Below are 26,489 nucleotides of genomic sequence, written 5' to 3' on the forward strand. Positions count from 1 at the left end.
ATTAAAAAGAGAAAAGAAAAATGTAAATTAGTGCTTCAATTCTTATTTATCAAAAAATGTATATTTATTTTACTGAAATTTTGAAGTAGATTTTCACTGAATATGGCTTTCTAAATTGACTTTTCTTTTGGCACTTACAGATGTCATTTATTATTGTCTCCTGGCTTCCACCGTTTTAGAGAAGGTGAGAGTTATTATTCATAGTATTTTCCCCTTGATTATTTATGAATTTTTTAAAAGAAGTTTCTTAGAATATTTTTATCTTAATTTTTAGCAATTTATTTTGTGCCTGGGTGTGATATCCATATTTATCCTTTGGGATTGTAATGAGCTTCATAGATCTGTGGGATTGTATTTATTAACTTGGAAAAAAAGAACTAAATGGGCATTATATTTTCATGTTTACTTTGATCCATTCAGAATATTTCCTCTGTTTATTTTTCACAATCTACTGTCCAGTGCCTGAAAATAATTCCTTTGCATATTTTTCCCACTATTACACACATTTATGTATATGGTGTATGTCTGATGCCAACTCTTCCATCATGGCCAGAAATAGTGCTTATTATGTGTTAATGGGTTTATTTTTCTTTTATTCTACCAGGGGAAAGAGTTTATTTATTTTGTTTTTGTGTATTTTCTTGGCATCAATATAAGTGAACATATTTATTTTTTAATTTTTATTTTTTTAAGATTTTATTTTATCTATTCATGAGAGACATGGAGAGAGAGGCAGAGACATAGGCAGAGGGAGAAGCAGGCTCCACACAGGGAGCCAGATGTGGGACTCCATCCCAGGACCCCCGGATGAGGAACTGAGCCGAAGGCAGAAGCCCAATCACTGAGCCACCCAGGCATCCCACTGAACATATTTATTGAAGAAGAAATTATACTATTATTTGAAGACATTATCTCATGCACCTGTTTTCAGATGACTCAAAGCATTATAAGCGTAGGTGTTGGAAAATATATCAAAATTCTCTAAATCCCAGGACTGGAATACAATTAGTATACACTGATACATATATGATCTTTAGAGTTCTATCCTCCTTTAAATTACTGTTTCTTTCATATTGTTTATGTAAGAAAAATAATTCCATATAAATTTGCATTATTTATTCTTTATTTCCAATTTTTAATAGGACATATTTTCCAATAGTGTACACTTATTTTTTTACACTGTTAATTATATTATATTCATTCATATTCACAGTAAAATTAATTCCAATTAATTATAGTATTTTGTTATATAGCACTTATAATTTTAATAATTACCAAGCTTCACTACTGAGAAGATAATAAAGCTCTTTTTATAGATGAGTATTAATGAAATAATTATACAAAATATGTATTTGAAATCCTCCATACTACATGCAAAATTGCCAATTTCTGTAGTAATCATCACACTCTTCATTATTAAAATTTTGAATCACTTCAATTTTTTCCATGCTTGTTTTGATTTATTGTTCATTCTCAAGTTTCAAGTAGCTTTGCATTCACTGTTCTGATTATAGAATTGTTGTATCATTGAAAACAAATAGTATTACATCGTTCAGAGGGAAGAGAGAAGAAAGACAAAAATGCCTTATTTCTCACACATCTTATTGGCTTATAGTATCTTTTCTTCCTTTATTTTTGGAAAGTCTTGATATCAGAGTTAAACTAACTTGATAAGTAGAAAAGCTGTCTTTCTTTTATATTCTAAAACTGTTCAAAACATTAGAAAAATATTTCCTTTTGATGAGTTGAAAATACTAATCTGCCTGTTAAATGATCTCTTTTGTTATCTTTTATATCTTTTATATATGTTATAGTGTAAAAATATCTTCCAATTTTTATTCAGAAAAGTTAACTCAACTGTGACTTACCTATACATAATAGGTGGTCAGTAATAAATTAGGAGTCTAATCAATAGTTATCTCAGTAAAATCCATGAACTCATTATTCTTATCTTTACTATAGAGCCAGAAACACATTCTTAACATTTTGTCTTATTAATGCACATACGTCAATCATTTTTTTAAAATATATTCTGTAATTCAGACTTTTCATCATTTCAGCACTACAGGAGTTCCCATTTCTCTTCCTCTACTCACAGCTTTCTTGGATACATTACTGAGCCTTTACAGTAAATAAATGTGGTAATATCTATTTTGGACTTCCAGAATGTAATCACCACAGCTGTGTTTTATTTTTGAGAGGATTTCATTTTTCAGCTTATGAAATTGTAGGGAAGATGATGAGATAAGTAGAAAGCAAGTAAAAGCTCCAACTTAAGGATGGGAAACATTTTGCTCTTGCTCCCTAAAGATAATGATAAAGAAAATTTGTTTTACTCCTGATGGAATGAAATTTTAAGATAGAAACAATAACAAAGGTATTTATTGATAACCTCCTTCATGCATATTCCTTGAAATCATTTCAATAGCCATCCCCTAACCATGATGTTCAGGGATATATGGATCCCTAAAAATAGATTAGAGATAGAGATAGAGATATATAGAGATAGAGATAGAGATGATAGAGATAGTGATAGATAGAGATAGAGATAGAGACAGAGACAGAGACAGAGACAGAGATAGAGATAGATCTTTTTAACAACTTTGTGAATTTGGGGACAACACATAATGATGACGTGTATGCAAATTTAAATTAATAATACAAAATTATATAGAAAATATAGATTAAATAAGTGCAGAGAATTTATGCTTTATTTTCCAGAAGCAAAATAAACTATGTACTAGAAAGTATATATTTATAAAAATGTTATCACATCTATCTTACACCTTTCATATCTGTTTATTTTTTATTATTGAATCTCTGTTTCCTTACCCATATTTTCTCCTGTCAATGTCTTTGGGACATGATTACTCATGTTTAATTTTTAATTAATCAAACAAGTCATAAAAATATTTTAGATCTTATAGGATCCTTTGGAAACTTGTCATTCCATAATCAAGAGGTGGAGCATATGTCCCTTCCCCTTGAGCCTAGGCTGCTCTTTGTGATTATCCTAATAAGAGTGGCAGAGGTGAAGGTGTATAATTTCCAAGGCCAGTTTATTAAAATCAATTGAGCTCCCACCTGCCTGTCTCTCTTTCTTGGGATAACTGCCCTTGGAATATAACCATCATACCTAGGAAGTCCAAACTATGTGAATTGGAACCAAGGCCCCAGGCCTTCAGCTTCATTTTAGATCCCAGCCAATGGCCAACACCACCTTGCCAGTCCTGTGGGCAAGCCATCTTGGAAGTAGATCCTCAATCCTTCGTCAAGTTGCCTCAGCTGACACTGCATGAAGTAGACAAGCCTTTCCCCCATGTTGTGCCCAAATTGCAGATTTGCAAGCCAAATAATTAACTGTTGTTTCAAGCCACTAAGCATTGAGGTGGTTTGTTGTTCAGCAAAAGATAACAAAAATCACTGAAATGAGAAAAGTAATAGTTGCTAACTTTCAGCAAGATGTACAAATAAAGACACAAATAAAAGATGTTTTGAACTCTGCCATAACTTCATTAAATCTCAGCTTTGTCTTCAAGAATCTAATTACCATTTTCGTGAACAGTCCACCATTTGCCTAGTTTATATGTAAAAAAATGTGGGTTTTGTGAGACATTTCACATTAAATTTGAAATATCAAACTCTGTAAGTCAACAACAAAAGTTTTGACTCCAAATTCGTAAAAATGGAACTGACAATGTTTAACTTTACCTGAGACCTGTATTCCTCTAAAAACATGCACTGTCACCAAACTTTCCACTTCCTAATTTTTTCTACAAACATTTTTATCACAAAGAACCACTCTTCTCACATAACTTGATAAGATATTCTTGAATTACTCCTTGTTTGTGACAAGACCAGACAGAGACCCTCCAAATATTCACTTTGTGTTTCATAAATGATTAAATGCCTTGTTTGACTTCACCAACTAATCAGGACATAATTCTTTCCATGAACAACCTTTCCTCAAAAGGGCCTCCCTGAGAATCTGCTGACAGCAGAGAAAAATATTTTCTGATCAGCTGTCCAATCACACCATTCCTGCTTCCCCAAATCCAGTTCTTTCTAGCTTTGTCTGCTCCTCCTCAAAAAATAAAAATATTTTTCTGCTTTACTTTTGATGCTTGTGCAGAACTTTGGGTAAGCTGGAACTTTCTTCTGCTGCATGAGTTCCTTTCCTCTATTACAATAATCTTTTTAAATAAATTCTCTCATTACCCACATCTGGATTTGCTTTTACTTGACAGAATCAGTAGTGATAATTTGAGAATCTTTGAGTTTTATATCAAGAGACATCAAAAAATTATCACTTCTATCTAGTACTACATTCCACCTCATTCTATCTAATCTCTACATTGCAATAGACTGTGATCTTAAAGGAAAAAGGTTGATGTTTTTAACTTCTGTAACTGAATTTTGTGATAATTAAATTCAAATAAAATCATTCTTATGAGATTGGAGAAATAATAATGTAAAAGATATATGTGGAAACTCTCTGGATTTTCTCAGCACCACTGATCTGGAATAATCCTGCCCATGCTTAAAAGTGCTTTGTACATTCAATAGAATAATTTCGCCTTAAAAAAAAAAACTCATAAACTTGAAAAGAAGGTAACATTGTATACCAGGAATAATCTGTGAGGATCTAAATATCCTAATCAGAAAGAGAGAATTAATGCCTTAGATAATTTCTGTGGAATATGTAACCTACCAAGCATAATGGTCTCCTCTGAAAGAATTCCTAATAAACGACCAATGGCCACTGACATGTGAATTGGGGATGTGTAAGTTGCTCTTCAATAGAAGGCAGCTCAGCATAGAAGTCACACCACCTACTACACGCTGAACAAAGGATTTGAGCCCAGGACCTGGAGCCATCACTTGCTAGATGTTTGACATCAGAAAAGTACTAAATTCACTAATTATTTCATGAAATAGTTAATATTTGTGATCAAAAATATACATATTAGTTTCAAATAAATTCAAACAAAATTCAATGTATACAGTGGCAAACTAATAATGTCTAACTACTAGCTTTCTGAGAAAAAAGAAGAAAATAAATAAAAGCCCACAACCCTGATTTTTCATGTTTTCCAATTTGTGTGATGTAAATACTCCTATCATTGCTAGTTTTAAAATACCAACTGGAGTTTGATTGAACCTAGCATTCCACTCAATATATATGTGCATTTTTATATATGTCAGTGTGTATGTGTTTACCTACACATATCTATGTCTACTCACATATATATTCAGTTCATATATTCTATATTCTGTATACATGTTCAGTATATGTATATATTTTATATATACTGAAAATTAATAAAAAAACCCAAAATCTATCTAAAGTTGGAAATATAGTGATACATTTTGAATAAAAGATTAGGCATGACGTTGAAATGCAGAACCTCAGGGAACTAATAACCTTTAAGAAAACTTAGAAAATAACAATACAAAAAGTTTTGTAATTACCATACTTCTTTAATATTTAACATATATAAATGCTGAAAATATTTTAAATATTCTATTATTTATATTTCTAAATACCTAGATACAATAGTTTGATCTCCTGCTCAAATGTCTCACAAATTCCATGTTCTATATAAATCCATTGTTATTTTGGCCTAGATTATTGTAGTAAATTTAACTGCCTTTAATGGCAACATAATCAGACAGTGATAAAAAATGGCCCTTTTGCATTTGCCTTCCAGACAAACACATGCAGAACTTATAAAACCAGGCAACAGGTTGTGGCCAATAGAGCTTTACTGCATGTAATTAAATCAGCATTGCCATTATGATAGCCAAGTGCTTTGGAAAATTGAGTGGATTTTTTTTTTTTAAGAGAGGGAAATCGATAAATCTTTGGAAAGAGTATGGTAATCAGTACTATAATAAAACATATTCATCCAGATGATTGATTTCAAATGGATTTACAAAGAATGGCTATAATTCCATTGCATGAAATCTGAGCAGATGTATAGAGTTAATATGGCTCATGAAAAATTTACACTTACCATGCAAAAAGCAAGGAAATGCTTTTTTCTACTCTGTATCTTCAAGTAAATTAGGAAAATATCATTATGTCTTTTTTGTCTCTCTCAATCTAAGTATACTTTTAAAGGATACCTTTAAAAAAAAAGAGTTGAGATCAATCTGAACTAGAAAATGAAAAAAAAAAAGGTGATCTGAATTAAATATTTTTTTAATCACTAAAAAATCACTTTTAAGTGATTTAAGGGATACATAAGCCCCCTTGTTTATAGCAGCATTATCAATAATATTCAAATTATGGAAAGAGCCCAAATGTCCACCCACTGATGAATGGATAAAGATGTGGTATGTGTGTATACATTATAACTTTAAATATATATTTATATATAATGTGCATATATGAGATTATATATATTATATATGTTTGCATTACTCAGCCATAAAAAAAGAATGAAATCTGGCCATTTGCAAGCATGGTGGACCAAGAGAGTATTATGCTAAGTGAAATAAGTCAGAGAATATATATATATATATATATATATATATATATATGTCCAAAATGATGAGATTTCCTTCTTTCTCATGACTGAATACTCATACTGAATATATATATATATATATATATATATATATATATATAACCTCTAACATAGAAGAATATTGGAGTAACCTGTCCTGTGCTCATTACAAATTTGTAGGAATGTCTCATTAACTTTCTTCCACAAACCAGCTTTAATACTAGCGAAATAATTTGATTATTACAAAATATGGCATAGATGGAAGATTATGTTTTTTCTTCCTTTTAACTTAGAGGTAATTAATACTCTAATTTTTTTCACATTGAAATGCTTAATGAAAATTATTCATTCACTAAAATGTAGCATAAGATAATTAATGAACATCTTAAGTGCCAGAATTCCTAGGTTTTAATCTAGATTGGGCACTAAGTAACATTTTCACCTTGGGCTGTTCGGTTAAATTTTCTCTTTTATTTTTTTGAATATATAAATCATACATTAATGTTATCCTCTTTAAAAAGGAAAATTCAAATATTATATATGAAGCTCAATTTCCTTTTGACAATCATCCACAATTTTTTTTTCTTCCCAGAATTAGCAGCTTTGGTTTATCTCCATCCAGATAAATATATGTAGATAGATGATAGGTAGGTAGATAAATATGTATTAATACAGATGAATATACATATGCAAATATGCAAATGCATGATTACATTGTATGCTTTACAGAGGGCATATTACTGTACCCCCTGCCTATAATTTTATTTTTCCATTGAACCCTATATAACCTCAATTTTTCTATTTTAGTCCATTGAAAAAATACTTATATTCTTTAACTGTTGTATAATATGCTATAACACGGATATCATAGAAGTTATTTGTTCATTTCATTTCTGACAGCACTTAGGATCTCTGTATTTTCCTTTGTTTTGTTTTTACTTTTTGTTGTCATTATTAATATAACTCCTATTTCATATAATATTCTTGTATGAACTTCCTTGTTAACATAGATAATGCTCCTCCAAGGTATACATCACAATCTGGAAAGTAATTCCAGCTATGTATCAAAAAAGTACATGCATTTCATTTTTCCCCAACTTTATTGAGATCATAACTGACATATAACATGGTTTAAGTTTATGTTGTGCAATATGTTGACTTGATACATTTATATCTTGCAAAATGATTACCACAGTACTATTAGTCAACCACTTCATCTCTTTCATAACGCACATAATTACCAGTAATGGGTGAGAATGTTTAAGATGTACTCTCTCGGCAGCATTCAAATATACAATATAGTATTGTTAAGTGTAATCATCATATTGTACGTTAAATATCCAGAACTTACTCATCTTCTAACTGTAGGTTTGTACCCTTTGACCAATATCTCCTCACTTCAGTCACCTCCAAGCCCCTGGCAACCTCATCCTATTCTTTTTATGAGTTTAGCTTTAGTTTTCTTTTTTTTTTTTTTTTTTTTTTCTCCTCTCTCTGACTCATTTCACCTAGAGCAATGCCTTCAGGGTCCATCCAAGTTGTCCAAAATGATGAGATTTCCTTCTTTCTCATGACTGAATAATACTCCATTATATACCGCATCTTCTTTATTTATTCATCCATTGATGAACACTTAGGCTATTTCCCTATCTTGTCTATTGTGAATAATGCTGCAATTAACATGGGTGTGCAGATATTTCTTTGATATCCTATTTTTGTCTCCTTTGGAAATATACACAGAAGTGGAATCATTGAATCATATAGTACTATTTTTACTTTTTGAAACAACTCCATATTATTTTCTATAGTGGCTACACCAATTTACATTCCCAGCAACAGTGCACTAGAATACCCTTTTCTCCACATTCTTTGCCAACTCTTTGTATTTCTTGCGTACTTAATGATAGCCATTCTAATATGTTTGAGGTGATATTTCATTTTGATTGGATCTGCATTTCCCTAGTGATTCGTGATATTGAGCATCTTTTCATGTACCTGCTGGCTATTTGGATATCTTCTTTGCAAAAATGTCTATTCAGTTCTCTGGCCATTTTTAAAAATAAGACTATTTGAAATTTTTTTTGTTATTGAGTTTTATACAGTCTTTACATATTTGGGATACTAACCCCTTATCCAACAAATGTTTTGCAAATATTTTCTCCCATTCCATTGGTTATCTTTTTGTTTTGTTGATTATTTCTTTTGCTAAGGAGAAGCCTTGTCATTTCATGTAGCTCCACTTGTTTATTTTTGCTTTTGTCACTTCTAATTTTTGTGTCATATCCAAAACATTGTTGCCAGGACCAATATCAAGGAGATTTTTCCCCTATGTTTTCTTCCAAGAGTTTTATGGTTTCAGGGCTTATGATTAAGTCCTCAATATATCTCATTAACTTTTATGAGTGATGTAAAATAAGGGTATGATTTTATTATTCTAAATGTAGTTATCCAGTTTCTCCAATACACTTTATTGAAAAGAATATACTTTCCCCATTGAGTATTCTTGATTCCTTTGTCAAATATTAATTAAGTTATAAGTAGGATGTTACTTCTGGGCTCTCCATTGTGTTCCATTGCTCTTCCTGTCTGTTTTTATTGCTACAGCTTTGTATTTTTGTTTCAAATCAGGGCATATAGTGCCCCCAGCTTTGTTCTTCCTCATGATTGTCTTGGTTATTCCAGACCTTTTGTGGTTCTATACAAGTTTTAGGGTTGTTCTTTCTAGTTCAGTTAAAAAAATAAAAAATGCCTTCAGAGTTTTGATAGTTTACAGATAGCTTTAGGTACAATGGAATAACAATAACATATTTTAACAATATTAGATCCCCCAATCCATGAACACATGGTATCTTTCGACTTGTGTCTTGTCACTTTCTTTCATTAAAGTATTATGGTTTACAGTGCACAAAACTTTCACTTCCTAAATTTATTTCTAAGTATTGTATTGTTTTTACTGATACTGTGAATGGTACTGGTTTCTTTCTTAGATATTTTGTCTTTAGTGTATAGAAACAGAGCTGTTTTTTTTTTTTATATGTTGATTTTGTATCCTGTAACTCTACTGAATTCATTGAAAAGTTCTAACAGTTGTTTGGTGGATTCTGTAAGATATTTTATAAACACTGTCATATAGGATCTGCAAACAAAGACTTTACAAACAAAGTCATTTTTTTCCCAATGTTACTTTAAACAGATTTAGCTCCCGGAATCTTAACTGTACAACAATGCACTCAGCTTGTTCTTAACTGGATCAGCAGCAAAAATTATTCCAAAACAGTTACATAATTCTTACTTAGAAATTTCACTAGTAGCTTCTGAACATTTTGTATGATTGATTTCCAATTCACTGGCATGTATATGTTTACCATGTCAGGTTGTGTACCTGCTACTTCATACTTTCCATATTCAATATTAAGCACTATGTCATCAACTCAGTGAATCAATATGGTATCTTTTGAATTTGGAATAAATTACGGTCAAGAGTTAAGAGAGCTCATGCATGTCTAAGGTAACATAATAGGTTACACATTAGAGATGTAAACTATCTGGGCCTGATGAAAACAAAATTATGTAGGATATTTTTAGTCTAGCTAAGTGTAGTGGAAAAATAATTTCCCTGTTACTATCTGCATTCCAATTCTCATAACCTGAATTGACTGAGTACAATAAAGACACCACATTTGAAATAACAGCAAACTATTCTTATTGTATTTATTACTCCATTACTTATTTGCATTGGTCAGCTAAGAGAATGAAAGGTGGATGTGAAGGCAATCACCTTCCCAGCATTATTAAAACTTTCCAATTTGGCATTAACCTAGCCATGGCAATGTTTTTCTTCTTGCAAGCCTCACTCAAAATTCAATTTCTTAGAAGTATTTTTGTTGTTGTTGTTGTTGTTGTTGAGTTGAAGTTACATAATTGACCACTGGCAGATCTAAGGAAGTAAGAGCAGGAATCCATCCCATCTTCTAACCTAGTTGGAGGCACACCCCTGGATATATCATTCCAAAATGAAAAATGACATGCTATCAAAAGGAGGAATGGAGGCTTTTGACTATGAAATCAACAAAGTCAACTACCAACTTCTCTTCATGGCATTCTCTTCACATCAAAACTTGTGAAATAATGATTATATACCTACTTTTGTACATGAAGCCCATGCTATATTATCAAGCAGATGTGAGTTTTGAAGACAAAAGAGAAAGGATGTACAGTTGAGGCTTGTTCTCTTACCCATTTTTACTGAGAAAGAGAAGTAATGGATTGAGATTTAATCATTTGGAGAATAAAACCTATTTTAAGAACTTTTCCCATCAAATTTTGACCTACAGCTACTGAAATGTTGACCTGTCTATAAGTAAAGGAAGCAATAACGTGCTGTCACCTCAGAAGATAGGGTGATGAAATGTGTTACCTCTAAAGCCAGCAGGAGGGCAGCCCGGCGCGGGGGGGGTGGGGGGGGTGGGGGGTGGGGGGTGGGGGGTTAGCGGTTTAGCGCCCTCTTGAGCCCAGGGCCTGATTCTGGAGACCCGGGATCGAGTCCCATGTCAGGCTCCCTGAATAGAGCCTGCTTCTCCCTCTGCCTGTGTCTCTGTCTCTCTCTCATGAATAAATAAATATAATCTTTTAAAAAATTAAAACTAAAGCTAGCAGGAGAATAACATTTTTTTTTCATTAGAGTACCAACTCACCTTCAACCAGTGAGTGGAAAGAATGTTGCTTTTCTAAGTAAATAGTGTCTATCCTTCATATACATATTAGTCATATATTCTTGTATCGATTTTACACAACTGCATTTTTATGCCAGATTAAATAAAATATGTTTAGCTATGGATTTCTGAAGAATAAAATTTCATGTCAGCCTTCATTTTCTTCCTTTCCTTCAAACACTGGAAGTTACTCTATTAGAATATACTGAAAAGAGTCTCCAGATCAAGGAAATTATACCAATTACAATTGCTGCATAAAATTAAGCATATTGAAGACAATTAAAACTACATATTTTCATGATAGTAGACTTCTTTAAATTAGCATTTGAGTCTGATTTGAACAAAAGGCTCTTCCTATTTTGTGAATATATATTGCTGTTGTAAATAAAAATATACTTTTTATTATATAAACAATATATTGTGGAAAATTATGAAATTGAAATAAGCCAACATTTTAAAAAATACAACCATGTATAAAATTCTACATATTTAACATCCTATAGTGTATGGATCCCATCAATCATAATGGACACTGTAAATAACATCACACCATTATGATCTGGCTAGATTCAGCTGTGTCCAGAATATCCTCCTGGCATACCTGGCTTTAAACTATGGTTGCAAATCTCATGAGACTCATGGGTATTGGGTAATTCTGAATCTTATATTATTTTAGAATATGTCAAAAGCCCTCAAATTTGTTTCTTTTTTTCTTATGCAGGGAGATTCTATTAGATGCAAAACAACAAATAACTATAATAAAATATAACAGCTTATTTTTCCTGTTAATAACATACAGATATATAAATAATAGGTAATTATTAATATTTCTATCATAATATACCACTACATGGAATTACTTAACCAATCCCCCATTCCTCAAATTTTAATTCTTAAAAATATTTTGGTCTTATAAACAGTTTTATGAATATTGTTGTTAAGTCATAGTCAGACTTGTTTACATATTTTCATAGGGACATTTCACCAGAGTAAATTTGCTTTGTCAAAAAGTATTTAGTTCAACATTGTGAATTGGGTGCATTGCATCTATAACAAAGCATATGACGCTTTAGTGTCTTTTGTAGTATTATTTTCAAATGTCCTTCCAGTAACATTACACCATTTTCCCCATCATTACAAAAAAAAAAAAAAAAAAAGTCATTTCTCCAAACCCTTGCTCCATTAGTGGTGTTATTGGTGCTCTGTATGGACTCCCACCAACAGACAGTCAGATGCACACATTACCCAGCTGCTATGACTGTTAGTACTGAAGGCTCATAACCACCACTTTCTCTGGAGAATTGACACCAGAGCCATCTCACCCAGATTATGATTACCCTCTTCTTCAGACAGGCAGGCTAATGACTTATTGAACTGAAAGCGTGGTAGAAATTTTACCTCTCTCTCTTTAAGGTGAGGCTAACTCTGTAGTGAAGTTTGTGCAACAGAAATTTTCATGAAATCAGACTGAAGCTAGTCTCCAGCTGAGATCATTTACCTCTTTCAACTGTTTTCCCTTGTTCTCCCCTGCTTCTTACATTCCCCGTCTTATGAGAGAATTTCTTCAACACTTCCTCCAAGAACTCCTGTCTTAAGCTCTGCTTCTAGGGAACTTAACCTCATATAGTTGGGGCCATGATGATTCTATGAAGCAGTGTCTAACAATGGTATTCTGAAAAAGGCCATTCAGTGGCCATATGGCAATGAAGACTCCTTTATTGATGGTAGGTTGATTACTGATAGTTCTTGGAAAGTTGTAACAGTGGTACTTCTAAAATTCTTACCTGTGGTGAGTGGAGATGGGAAGCAATGAGAGTGATGTATAAAGTGGAATACCATTGTTAACACTTGAGATTTAAAAGGAAATTGTAAAAAAAAAAAAAAAAAAAGGAAATTGTAACCTAAATGACTATGAAATTAGGTGGCTATTATTAAGTAATGTTGGGACACCTGGGTGGCTCAGCGGTTGAGCATCTGCTTTTGGCTCAGGGTGTGATCCCAGTTCCGGGATGGAGTCCCACATAGGGCTCCCTGAAAGGAACTTTGCTTCTCCCTCTGTCTGTGTCTCTGCATCTCTCTCTATGTCCCTCGTGAATGAATAAATAAAATATTTTTAAAACAACTAAGTAATGCTAATGCATGAAGCAATCTATTAATTAGGAAAATGCAATGCCAGAAAGCCTCTTATCAAGTTAAGGAGGCACTCATCTTCTACAGATGGAACTGAAGACCTAAGTGTTAAATGTAGTGAGCACATCAAATAAGGTTGAAATCTCAGAGGAAAGTAATCTCCTAGGCCAAAGTCAGAGCACTCATGAGTCATGATTTCAATTTATTTTCTTTCTTTCTTTTTTTTGGTTTATATAAATTTTATAATTTTTCCACAGTATAGTATTAGGTCATAAAAAGTTTCCTTTAATTTTTATTTATTTGTTGTTATTATTATTATTTTATTTTTTATTTAAATTCAATTAATTTACATATAATGTATTATTAGTTTCAGAGGTAAAGTTCAGTGACTTATCAACTGTACATAATACCCAGTGCTCATTTGCCTGTCATTTGGTTACCCTATTCCACCATTCTCCTCCCCTCCAGCAACCCTCAGTTTGTTTCCTATGATTAAGAGTCTCTTATTTGTCTCCCTCTATGATTTTTGTTGTTTTATTTTTCTCTCTCGTCCCCTATGCTCTTGTTTTGTTTCTTAAATTCCACATATGAGTGCGATCATATGATAATTTTCTTTCTCTGATTGACTTATTTGTAGCTGAAATACATGTCTTTATATCAAAATAAGGAGGAAGCTTTTTTCTCTAATCAGAATCATATGTTTAATTGCTTAAATAAATATTTATTATTGTAAAAAAAGGTCCTAATTCTACTTAACATAATACCACTGTCTTTCATACAATCAAAAGTGTACTAACCCTCCCTCAGCAAAAGAGATAAAGTTCAAGAAAGATGATCGGTTACACTACTACATATCTTGTAGCTTAAAACTATGATGTAAATTAGCTAAAATACTATTTAGAAAGTAAGTGCATCTTGTATTACATGATCAGGGAAAAATAGAATAAGGAAAATAAATATTTGCTATACACACATGTGCAAGTGCACAAACACATTTAAAATGAGAAATAATCATGACATCACCATTCTTAATTCTGTAGCTGGTCACGTGATCATAGTCAATATTTATAACTTCATTTTTCCACTACCCATTCTTGTTTTCAACAAGCACCTCAGCTGGTCATTGTCCCTTACCAATCTTCATTCCTGAAGGGCCTGGGCCATTGGTAGTTGTGCCTAGATTGGTTTGTTTTTATTTTTCATTGACCTTAATCACAAGGTATGGTAATACTCAGAGACATTTTAAGGGATATTCTGTATTCTACATATAATCTTCTTTACCTCCATTGTGGAGTAAGAGTTCAATTTCTCCTTGATAGTCAGGATCAATCACCCCAGCCAACACTGCAATGCCCTCCTATGCCTGTTGATTCAGTGGCATGAAGACTTTTAAGTGGCTGAGAAGCAATCTTAACTTACAGTGCAGTGGCAGAATCACTGTTTATATCTCCTGATGTAAGTATTCCTCCCTCTGGAACTAAGACATCTAGGCCAGCATAACATAAGATCATGCGAACAGGAAGCAAAAATTTTGTTTGTGAGTGGTGTCACTCTCACTTCTACCTCTAGATTCCTATGCCTATGAATTCTGGCTACTGGAGAAGCACCATATATTAGACACTTATTTAGAACATTTGCAGTTTCCTAGAAAACCTGGCACCAGCCCTGCAAAGTATTGCCACCCACTTGGCTCTGTAACTAAGTCTCCAAAAACTCATTCCACTCTTCTATCAGAAGGACTGCTTTAGGGTGGTGGAGAAAATGGTAAGATCAGGGAAAATTCTATAAGCATGGATCCATTGTTGTACTTCTTTTCACTGTGGGGTTCCTTGATCAGAAGCAATGTTGTATGAATAAACATGACTATGGATAAGGCATTCTGTAAGTCCATGGATAGTAGTTTGGCAGAAGTATCACATTCATGGAAAAAAAAAAAACAACATAGCCAGAGTAAGACTCTATTCTAGTATGAAAAAATGCTACCCTTTGCATGATGGAAGCAATCCAATGTAATCTATTTGCCACCAGGTAGCTGGCTGAATATCCAGGGAATGATGCCATATTGGGAGCTCAGTGTTGATCTCTGATGCTGGCAGATTGGGTGCTCAGCAGTGGCAATAGCCAGGAGTCCATATTGCTGTGCCCAAGCATAATGTCCTTTGCCACCATGACCACTTTGCTCGTGAGCCCATTTGGCACGACAGAGGTGGCTGGAGAAAGAAGAGTGACTAGCCACAAAACAGGACATCCTATCTACTTGGTTATTAAAATCATGGTTATTAAAATGTTACACTATTGAAGTTACCCTTTCTTTGACATTCACATGGGACAGAAGTTCCTTCATGTTATTGTCTATTCAGAGAGGTCTCACCCCATACTTCTCATCCAAACTTCCTTGTTAACAATTTTACAACCATGTTCCTTCCAAGTCCCTGACCAACTAGCCAAACCATTAGCTAGACCCCATATATCAGCACATAATCACATGTCTGGCTATTTCACCTTCTAAGCAAAGTGAATAATCAGATACACTGCTTAAAACATCTGTCAGTTGGAAGATGTTCATTCACCAGTTTCCTTCCAGGATGTTCTAAAGGGGGCTGTAATGCTGTATCTGCTCACTTGCAGGTGGTGCCTGTATATCATGTGGAATCTGTGTAAACTGGGTTTGAGTCTTCTCTTCCACTGTCAGTTGATCACCAAGAACTTCCCATGAGGCCATAGGTACAAGCTGAGAGATAGAAAACACTGTAGCAGGAGCAGAGACCATAGGTATTTTGGCACTTCTTTAACTTTTTTGTGCTTAAGGGCCTATTTGGGCTCAAACATGGATATAACACCCCCATCTGATAATGGACTGTTGCTGTGAAATTTATGATTTTATGGGTTAGATAACACTCAGCTTATGATTTAAAGTTCAGGTTGCATGGCAACTTGGTGGCCATGATTAAGCATTTGATCCATTCAGTTCCTACTAAGGCATAGTAGCAGGCCAAGAGCTATTTCTTAAAAGAAAAGTATTTATCTGTGGAGGACAGCAAGGCTTTGCTTGCTGTTGTAATTCACAAACTGGGTCTGCAAAAGACTGCAATGAGAATTTCTGTCTGCCACTGTCCCTTTAACCATCATTGCATTTGCTGGATCATATGCCCTAAACAGAAGAGCAGCAGAGGAACTTATACAGCAGCCTGGACCTATCACAGAGCCTTCTCTTGTTCATGGTCCCACTCAAATTCAGCAGTTTTTGAAGTCATCTGGTAAATAGACCGAAGTAACACACTCAAATGAAGAGCATGATGCCTCCAAAATCCAAAGATGTGCCTACTAGGCATTGTACCTCTTTTTTGTTTGTAGAAGGGCCAGGTCTAACAACTTATCCTTCACCGTTGAAAGGATATCTCAAAATAAAAATGACCCACATTACTTGACCCTTAGAAATATCACTGAGGTCAGCCCCTAAATTTTAGTCAGATTTATTTCCCACCATCTGGCATATAAATGTCTTATCAATAAGTCTAGAGTAGTTACTACTGATTGCTCTTTTGATCCAATTATGATAATGTCAGCAATATAATAAACCAGTGTGATTTCTTTGTGGAAGAGAAAGGCAATCAAGGTCCCTGCAAACTGAATTATGACATAGGGCTAAAGAGTTGATGTACTACCCCAAAGGTAGAACAGTGAAGTGTATTTTTGGCCTTGCCAGCTTGAAGCAAGCTACTTCTGGTGGATCTTTTGACAGGAATAGAGAAAAATGTATTTGCCAGATTAGTAGCCACATACATGGAATGTGTTAATTCACTTAACAATAAAGCCACATCTGTTATAGCAACAGAGATTGTAATTACCATGTGGTTGCATTGGTGGAAATGTACTGTTATTCTCCAAATTCAACCATCTTTTATAAAGGCCAAACAGGTAAGTTCAATAGAGATGTGGTAGGAATCATTACTTCTGTATCCTTTATGTCCTTGGTGGTAGCATTAATCTTTGCAATCCATTCTGAAATGTGGTATTGCTTCTGGAAGTAGGTTCAGGACAACTTTGGACCCACTGTGAGAGGAACCTGAGCAAAAACTCCATTGATCACCTGGCCTCCATAAGCCCCTACCTTCACTGTGGACCACAGTGCATTTAAAGTCTCCCAGAATTACTGTCAGATCAGAGCCAGTATCCAGTAGTGCCTGTAAAGTCTGACTATTTCCTTTTCATCAATGTAACACTACTCAAGTAAAAGGCCAGAGATCTTCCTTTGGGGAAGGCTAGGAGAAAGGATAATAGCATAGAATTTTGGAAGCGTACCACAATCCTTCCTCAAGAGAAACCTTCCCTTCATTTAAGGGGGTTCTGAATCTGTAAATTGGCTCAAGTCTAGCAATTGATTAAAGGATTTGGACTCTGTTTTTACGACTCAAGTTTGACTTTCATTTGCTTCACTTAGAATTTTTATGCTTATACAGATTGGTAAGAATTTAGTAGGTTTCTTACCTAATTTACTACTAGGTACATCATGAACAAAGAGCAATGCCAAACATAAGTCTGTGGGAGTCAGATTATTCTGATTGCTGCTTTGGCTACACTGCCCATCACACTAATCATACATGCTTTGCCTTTGGTAGTTGAGTAATCCCATTAGACCCCTGCTATCTTCAGATCCAGTTGTTTCTATTGCACTTAGAATTCCCCATTTGTGGCTGCTGTTCCCCCTATAAAGTATGGCCAACGGAGAAGTACAGTCATGAAGATCTTCAAGGATGACTGGAAAGAACTAAAAAAGTATATCTCATAATACTGGTGAAAGATATGCCCTCTGGGCACTCTGAGTGCTGGTGAGTAGGTCTTAAATGACAAATCCACTCTAACATTCTGGTCTCTCTAAGCCTTTGAATTCTTTCCTTTAGATTAAACTATGGCAGATCTGATATTCCAATTTATTTTCTGTGTGCCAGCTTTTGGCCCGTGTTTCAGCTAGCCAAACAAATTTTAGATCTCTCTAACTCCCCAAGCTGCAGCATTAAATGTAAAACCTCTGCTTAGTAAGCCCAAATCAATAAATTTGGCCTGATCTAACTTTATTTCTTTTCTACTATTATTCCATACCCAATCCCACATGTTTTCCAGATTTCTGTTTGAACAAATTAGTTCTTTTGGAGTATAGCACACCTTCTCATGGGTTCCACTTTGTACCTTACCTCAAGTGCCTGCTGGAATTTATTCCAATTATAGATCTAGAAACAGGTGGGGATAGGTCCTGAGGAAAGAATCAGCACCTCTTGCAATTGCTGTCAGGTAAAGATATTCCAGTCTCCTCAGGCCAGGCAGATTTAATCCTTTCAGATGGGATTGGAAAGATAATAATATTTCTGGGGCTGGGGAGGCCACTTCCATTCACCAAGAAGACACAACAATACTTAGGGGCTCAACATCCCCAGCTTTATCAAAGTCTTCCCTCATGCTGCTATACTAACTTAGGACATCTCATTCTCTCCCCATGTACTAACTTAGGACATCTCATTCTCTCCCCATCTCATTCTCTCCCTCTACTTTAACACTAGATATCCTAGTATCTACCCTAAAGGCTAGGACTTTAACTTGCATTTTAATGGTATGATTCTGTGTTTGATTTTCACCAATCATAGCCCTGCAACTACAGGAGACAAGGATTTCCTTCAGACTACATGTAGATATGTTAAGTTCACTTATACAGCACTTTAACTGGGAACATAAATCCTTGAGTTCACACTTTTTTCACCACTTTGTCCAGCATGATTACAATTAGCCACCTCATTATATTTGTTAGTTTTATTAAAATGTCCAAAAGCAATCAGTCACTAGCTCCCTGCTTCATAAGTGGTTGATTAGGAGTGCCCAGTGCAGATATTTTGTGTGCCTCTACTGCCAGTTCACATCACAGTGCTCCTTTATTACTGGAAATAGAATAATTGTCAATGTAATCATTGACATCTTTGCACTTAATCAAATCTGTTCCAGAAACCAGGAACTAAATCAGAAAACTCATTCTTAAAATTCTGTTGCTCTAGAACTACTCACATACCAAAATCTGCGTTAGGATTTCTTAGAGAAACAGAGTATATATGTTACTATATGTCCTATATATTATATCATCTAGCTATATTCTATCTATCTAATTATTCATCTATTTATCATCATCTATCTATCTAGAGATTTATAGGGAATTAGCTCATATGAATATGAAGGCTACAGGCTGGAGGATCAAGAAACTGGGTGCTGTAGTTCTCATCCAAGTCTGAAGGCCTGAGAACTAGTGGAGACAATTATGCAAGTCCTATGCAGAGTCCAAAGGTTCAGGAACTAGAGGATCCAAAGGTGAAGTCTCAATCTGAATGCAGGAGATGACTGATGTCCCAGGTCAGGAATAAAAAATTCTTCCTTCCTCTACATTTCTGTTCTGTTCAGGCCCTGAACAGATTGGATACTGCCCACATACCTTCAGAAGGACAATCTTCTCTACTCAGTCAATTCAAATGCCAATCTCATTCACCAAACACCCTCACAGATGTACCCAGAAATAATATTTAGCCAGATATCTGGGCACCTCTTGTCCAGGTCAAACTGACACATAAAATTAACCATTAGAGAAATCTCTGAAAAAGTTCTTGGTGACACAGTCTAACTTAATCATGTATTTGAGAAAATTAAGAAATAGGATATTCTTTGGGAAAATATAACTAAATCCTTAATTAAATTAAAACTAAATAATTAATTTTACATTAAAAAAGCCAAAGATTTCTGTGCAATGTTTCTTCATGATTTAAATGGAAATTTTCTAATGATACATTATTTGTCTTATAAAATATTTATGATTTTTAGTTCAATGGCTCCTTCAGCTTCTATCTTTGGACCATTTTATAAATCATCATCATCTTCAGATGAGGTAGATCCACTAAAAAAAGAGAGAAAATCTCAAATGAGCTAATGCCATGTTTTTGAAGATGAGGTAAATTTAAAAGTCTTCCATAATCAATAGATTACATATTTATGTCTTCTTCTCAGTCAAGAGTTATCTCAATTAATCACTAAATCATATTAATTATATATGTTTATGTACAGGAAAACTTTTCAGAGAAAAGAAAATTGAATTGTGTCAAAGAGGGATGCTACTTCATTAAAATTCTGTTGATAAAACATGAAAGCTAGAGGCCACTGATGTCATGCAGGCTAAGTCATTAATAAGGTTGCTTCTTCGTGTTATATCTTATGTTGGTAGATTATTAACCATAGCTTCCATGAATTTCATCTAAGTAATAGTGTAGCATTAGCTACAATACAGTTAATGTTGGTAATCATTTTATATAGAATATTCATAAGTATTTATATTATTCTTTTATGAATAAAAATAGTATAGTAATGCAAAAATATAAAACAGGTCATGATCATTTAATTAAATGCCCTTGAATTTGTGTATTTAAATTTCTCTTCAAGAATAATGAACTAATTTTTTAAATCTTCATCTGTATTATACTCCTGAATTTTCTTGATTATGATTTTTAAATTACTGAATATAAAAACTCTATATGTAACTTAGAAAGATTTAATTATATGTGACTTAGAAGTTTTATGATTATCACATACTTTCTATTTTTCACATATAGGAAAAGATTAAAAAATAATATACTTAGGGGCACCTGGGTGGCTCAGTCAGTTAAATATCTGCCTTTGGTTCAGGTCATGATCCCAGGGTCCTGGGATCAAGTTCTGCATCAGGCTCCCTACTTAGTGGGGAGTTTGCCTTCCCCTCTTCTTCCACCCTTCCCTCACTGCTCGTGCTCTGTCTCCCTCTCACATTCTTTTTCTCACTCTCAAGTTAATAAATAAAATCTTCACACTCTATTTCTCACTCTCAAGTTAATAAATAAAATCTTTTGAAAAATTATATACTTAATACCAATTAAATGAGATAAGTTTGCATGGAAATTTCACCATTTATTTTTTTTCTCATTTTCTACATCATATTTTTAGGTAAGATTGAGTTGAATATGACTTTAAGTAGCTTTTGTTTCTGGGATGACCCTAATAATGGTTTATATTCTCACAACAATATAAAATTCCCTCTTCATAAAATCCAGATCCCCTGGTGTACAGATTTGATGAAGTTATGCACTCATAAAGACTTGCAAACACAGACTGTAAAATCTGTACTATATCCACATTGTACCTGCTGGATTATGGCTTCCCTGGGGTTCCCAGGGAGCCTGGTAACACAGTCTCAAGAATGAATGAGTGGGAGAATTATTGCCTCATTGAGTAGCAGTTGACCAATAAAAGGCATAAGTTGAGCAAGAGGCAACAGACAAATTTTTGTATTTTGTGTCACCAAGAACTGTCCCTAGAAAAATAGTGTTCTACTGGTATCTCTAGAGACACTCAACATGTACCCAGTACCCAGCTGTACCTACTGTAAACTTTTGATGGGTTCTTTAACTTTCTTGCATTTGCTCTCCCCATCTCCACACCCCCACTTTCTTTTTGCTTTGACTGATGGTTTTTAGGAATTGCACTTCTAATAAAGTGTTAGCTCATAAGCTTTGTTTCAGACTTTGTTCCCTAGGAACTCAGTGGAAGACATTCCATTAATGGGATGTATCATCTCACTCCCTCATCTCCTAAATGAAAAGCCCTGCTTTATGGAGTTGTATTTCACACAATGATTTCATAAAGATAATAATTTGATAATATATTTAGTTGATCTTCACAATAAGAATTTTTTTCTTCTTAATATCATAATAACTAGAAAACAGCAGCTTAAAATTACAGTATATTTAATATGTTTATATTCAGATCACATATATAATAATGATATAAATAGCAATGTATTAGACACTCTGGTAAGAGTATATGACTTTCTGAGAACTGAAGGAACATAGATCCACATAAGGCAAAATAAAACTATCTTACATGAAGTAATTATTGAACAATTAAACATTAAAATTTGAGAGATTAGCTATAACTATTGTGGGGATTAAGATAAAGTAGTGATCACTTAGCTCATTGGAAATGACTTAAAAGGGAGTAAAATGATTCAAATCTTTCTAAATTAATAGTTGCAAAACAACTAGAATGAGAATAGTTGAATCCTTTTGCCTCTAATGATAAGAAGCATGACCAAGGAAGGATGGATTAAAATTAATAGGAAACAATAACTTACTTGCTAGAATCATTTAAGTATGTGAAATAACTATGATCATTTAATTAAAAGAGACAATTAAAAATTTAATTCCAATAAAGGAGTTTAGATAAGCTAAAGTCTTCAAACCATTGTTTAATGTCATATATAATTGCTATTGATTCTGAACCATCTCAAATTGATTTATACTTAATGCTGACATCAATTATCATAATACCCTTAGATTCTGTTTTTTATTCAAATAATTTAATTAATTAGTCTTAAGCAATAAAAATACATGATTAATTATTTTTCATTAATAATAATTAGAGCTCCATTGTTTGAGTCCCTATTAGTCTTTTACTGAAGCTAATAATTCAAAAAATTAGCTTAATTTTAAAATACCATTTAAGTACCATTATTATTTTCAAATTAAGAAGCTGATGACAAAAAAAGTAAACTACTACCTACATAAGAAAGGTTAAGTTTAGTTTCTATTTTCAAGTTTTCTTGATTTCAAAGCCCAAGTATGTCATCAACATTACATACTAGCCATAGGTTGAAATTATGTCAAATATACTATTCTTAAGCATGACAAAAATTAATGTTCTTAAATGAAATAAACAAGTATCTTTAGACAATAGAGGAGAGATTAATAATGCTGAAGCAGATTTCAAATTTTTAGTATACAATGTGGAGGAAGTAGTAAAGGTCACAACAAATACTTAGGAAATAAAAATGCTTAAACGGGTTAAATTTTTTAACATCAATAATAATTTCTGTCAGAGTGTGACAGAACATGAGAGACTCCTAACTCTGGGAAATGAACAGGGGTAGTGGAAGGGGAGGTGGGCAGGGGGATGGGGTGACTAGGTGATGGGCACTGAGGGGGGCACTTGATGGTGTGAGCACTGGGTGTTATACTATATGTTGACAAATTGAGCTCCAATAAAAAAAATAATAAATAAAGGGAAAAAATAATAAATACAATAAAAACAAGACCTATCAGAAAAACAGTAGATAGATATAACACTACTCTAAAGAGACAAAAATGGGAGATACTCACTTAAGATATTAAAAAAATAGGAGATATTCTATAAACCTTCAGTCTATACAGGTTACTTAATTTCAACTTCCATTATAAAATTATAGGTCTCCAAGGATATATTGTTTTTTGTTTTTTAAAAGATTTTATTTATTCATGAGAGACACACAAGAGGCAGAGAGACACAGGCAGAGGGAGAAGCAGGCTCCCTGTGGGGAGGCTTATATGGGACTTGATCCCAGGACCCCAGGATTGTGACCTGAGCCAAGGGCAAACTCAACCACTGAGCCATCCAGGCACCCCTCCAAAGATATATTGTTATAGGCAGTTGGGGTAATATTGAGCATCAGTCTTTATTGATGGTATTTCAGCATATGAAAGTCAATAATGTGATACACCACATTAGCAAAACAAAGCATTAAAAAAAGACTACAGGATTTTAATAGAAAACATTTGAAACAATACAGGATTCTTCCAGGATAAAAGCTCTCAGCAGTTTATGAATAGGAGGAATATATTTCAACACAATAAAGGCCATATAAGTCAAGCCCATAGCTAAAATCATACTCAATGGCAAGAAGTGAAAAGGCTTTCCACTAAGATCAGGAACAAAGCAATGGTGTCCATTTTTATCCTTTCTCTTCACCATACCAATGGAAATTCTAGCCAAAGGAATTAGGCAAAGAAAAGAAATATGAGGCATCTAAATCAGAAAGAAAGAAGTAAAATTATCTCTGTTTGCAAATGCTATTATCTTATACATAGAAAACCCTAAAGACTCCAACACAAAATTATTTTAAATAGTCAATGAATTCAGTAAAGTTTCTAGATACAAAATCAACATACAAAATTCAGCTTATTTTTTAAAGTGAGAAATAATTTATATAAAATGTTATATTGGTTTCAGTTATACATAATTAAATATTTGTATATATAGCAAAATGATCACCAAATTAGTCTAGTTAACATCCATCACCATACACAGTTATATTGTTTCCTTATGATAAGAATTTTAATATTTACTCTCCCAGAAACTTTCAATATACAACAGTATTATTAACTCTAGTCATCATGCTGTACATTATATTCCCATAACTTACTTATTTTTTAACTATGAGTTTGTACCTTTTGACCACCTTCATCCATTTTGCTCACCTCCCCATCTCCTGTCTCAGACATCTATCAATATATTTTCTGTATATTTGGGTCCCCCACACCGTTTTTTGTAAGTTTCCACATATAAGAGAAATTTTTATTTCTTATAAAAAAACAGTATCTGTTTTTCTTTTATTTATTCCACTTAGTATAATGCTCTCAAGTTTTTTCCATATTGTTGTAAATGCCAGGACTTCTTTCTTCTTTACAGTTGAATAATAATCTGTGAGACATACATATATGTATGTGCACATGTATATATAAATATATATGTATATACATATATATGTATTATTTATCTATATATGTGTGTATATATGAAGGAGAAAATATATACATATATATGTATATATATAATCTTTCTATATATGTATTTTCTTCTTAATCTTTCTACATATGTATAGAAATACATACATATGTATGTATATATATAATCTTTCTATATATGTATGTATTTCTTCTTAATCTTCTACTTATATGTATATATGTATGTATTTTCTTAATCTTTCTAATATGTATATTAATACATACAAATATATATGTGTGCATATATAATCTTTCTATATATGTATGCATTTTCTTCTTGATCTTGCTATCTATATGTATATATGTATGTATTTTCTTCTTCATCCATTCATCCATTGATGGACACTAAGTAGTTTCCATGTCTTGGTTATTATAAATAAAGCTGCAATAAACATGGGAGTTCATATATCTTTTCAAGTTAGTTTTTTTCATTTCTTTCAGATAAATACCCAGAATTAGATTGCTAGATGACATGATAGTTCTATTTTTATTTTTTGGAACTTCCATACAGCTTTCAGTAGTAGTTGCACCAATTTACATTCCCACCAACATAGCACAGGGTTCTCTTTTCTCCACATCCTCTCTGAAATGTTTTGGACCTTAACTCCTTATCAGATATATGATTTGCAAATGTGTTGTCCCAGTTGGTAGGCTACTTTTTCATTTTATTGATGGCTTCCTTTGCCGTGTAGAAGCTTTTTTAGTTTGATATAATCCCACTTGCTTATTTGTGCTCTTGTTGCCTTTACTTTTGGCGTAAAATACAAAAATCATTCCTAATACCAGAGTCAAGGAGCTTATCACAATGTTTTCCACTAGAAGTTTTATGTTTCTGGGTCTTACATTCAAGTGTTGGATCCATATGACTTAAGTTTTGTATACAGCCTGAGAGAGTGGTCCAGTTTCATTCTTTTGCATGTGGCTGTCAAGTTATCCCAACACCGTTTATTGAAGACATTATCAATCAACTATTGATTGAACTATTACAATACATTTCTACCAAATTTTCATGATTTTTCTATTGTCCTATAACAAATACTGATGAGAGGTTGAATATGAGGATGGAGAAATAACCATTAAATTTGGAAATAAGGAAGTGTTTGATATACTGCAAAAATTGCACTGGAACTGACTGGTCAATGCTGAAAATTTCAGGGAGCTTGGTAATGGAATATGCCTTTATAAAAATAGACAATTATGAATTTAAGTTCTGTTCTGAAGTAAAAGGGAATATGAAAAGAAGTAAAACTGAAGTATTTATTAATCTCCTTACTGCAAGTTTCAGCTAGGTTGCTGAGTCTATTGACCTGAAGTCACAAATCCTATCATGTAGTCTTTTTTGAACACCTACTGTTTTAGTTATGATAACCATTTCTACTCTACTCTTTGTGCCTTCAGACTCAGTAGTGGTAAGGAAGTTGTAGTGATACTTGTCGTAGAGATCTCTAGGGCCTTTTTAAACTGGAATAATGAGCCCAAAGGAA

The sequence above is a fragment of the Vulpes vulpes genome, chromosome 14 (genome assembly GCF_048418805.1).
Source record: "Vulpes vulpes isolate BD-2025 chromosome 14, VulVul3, whole genome shotgun sequence".
Lineage (NCBI taxonomy): Eukaryota > Metazoa > Chordata > Mammalia > Carnivora > Canidae > Vulpes > Vulpes vulpes.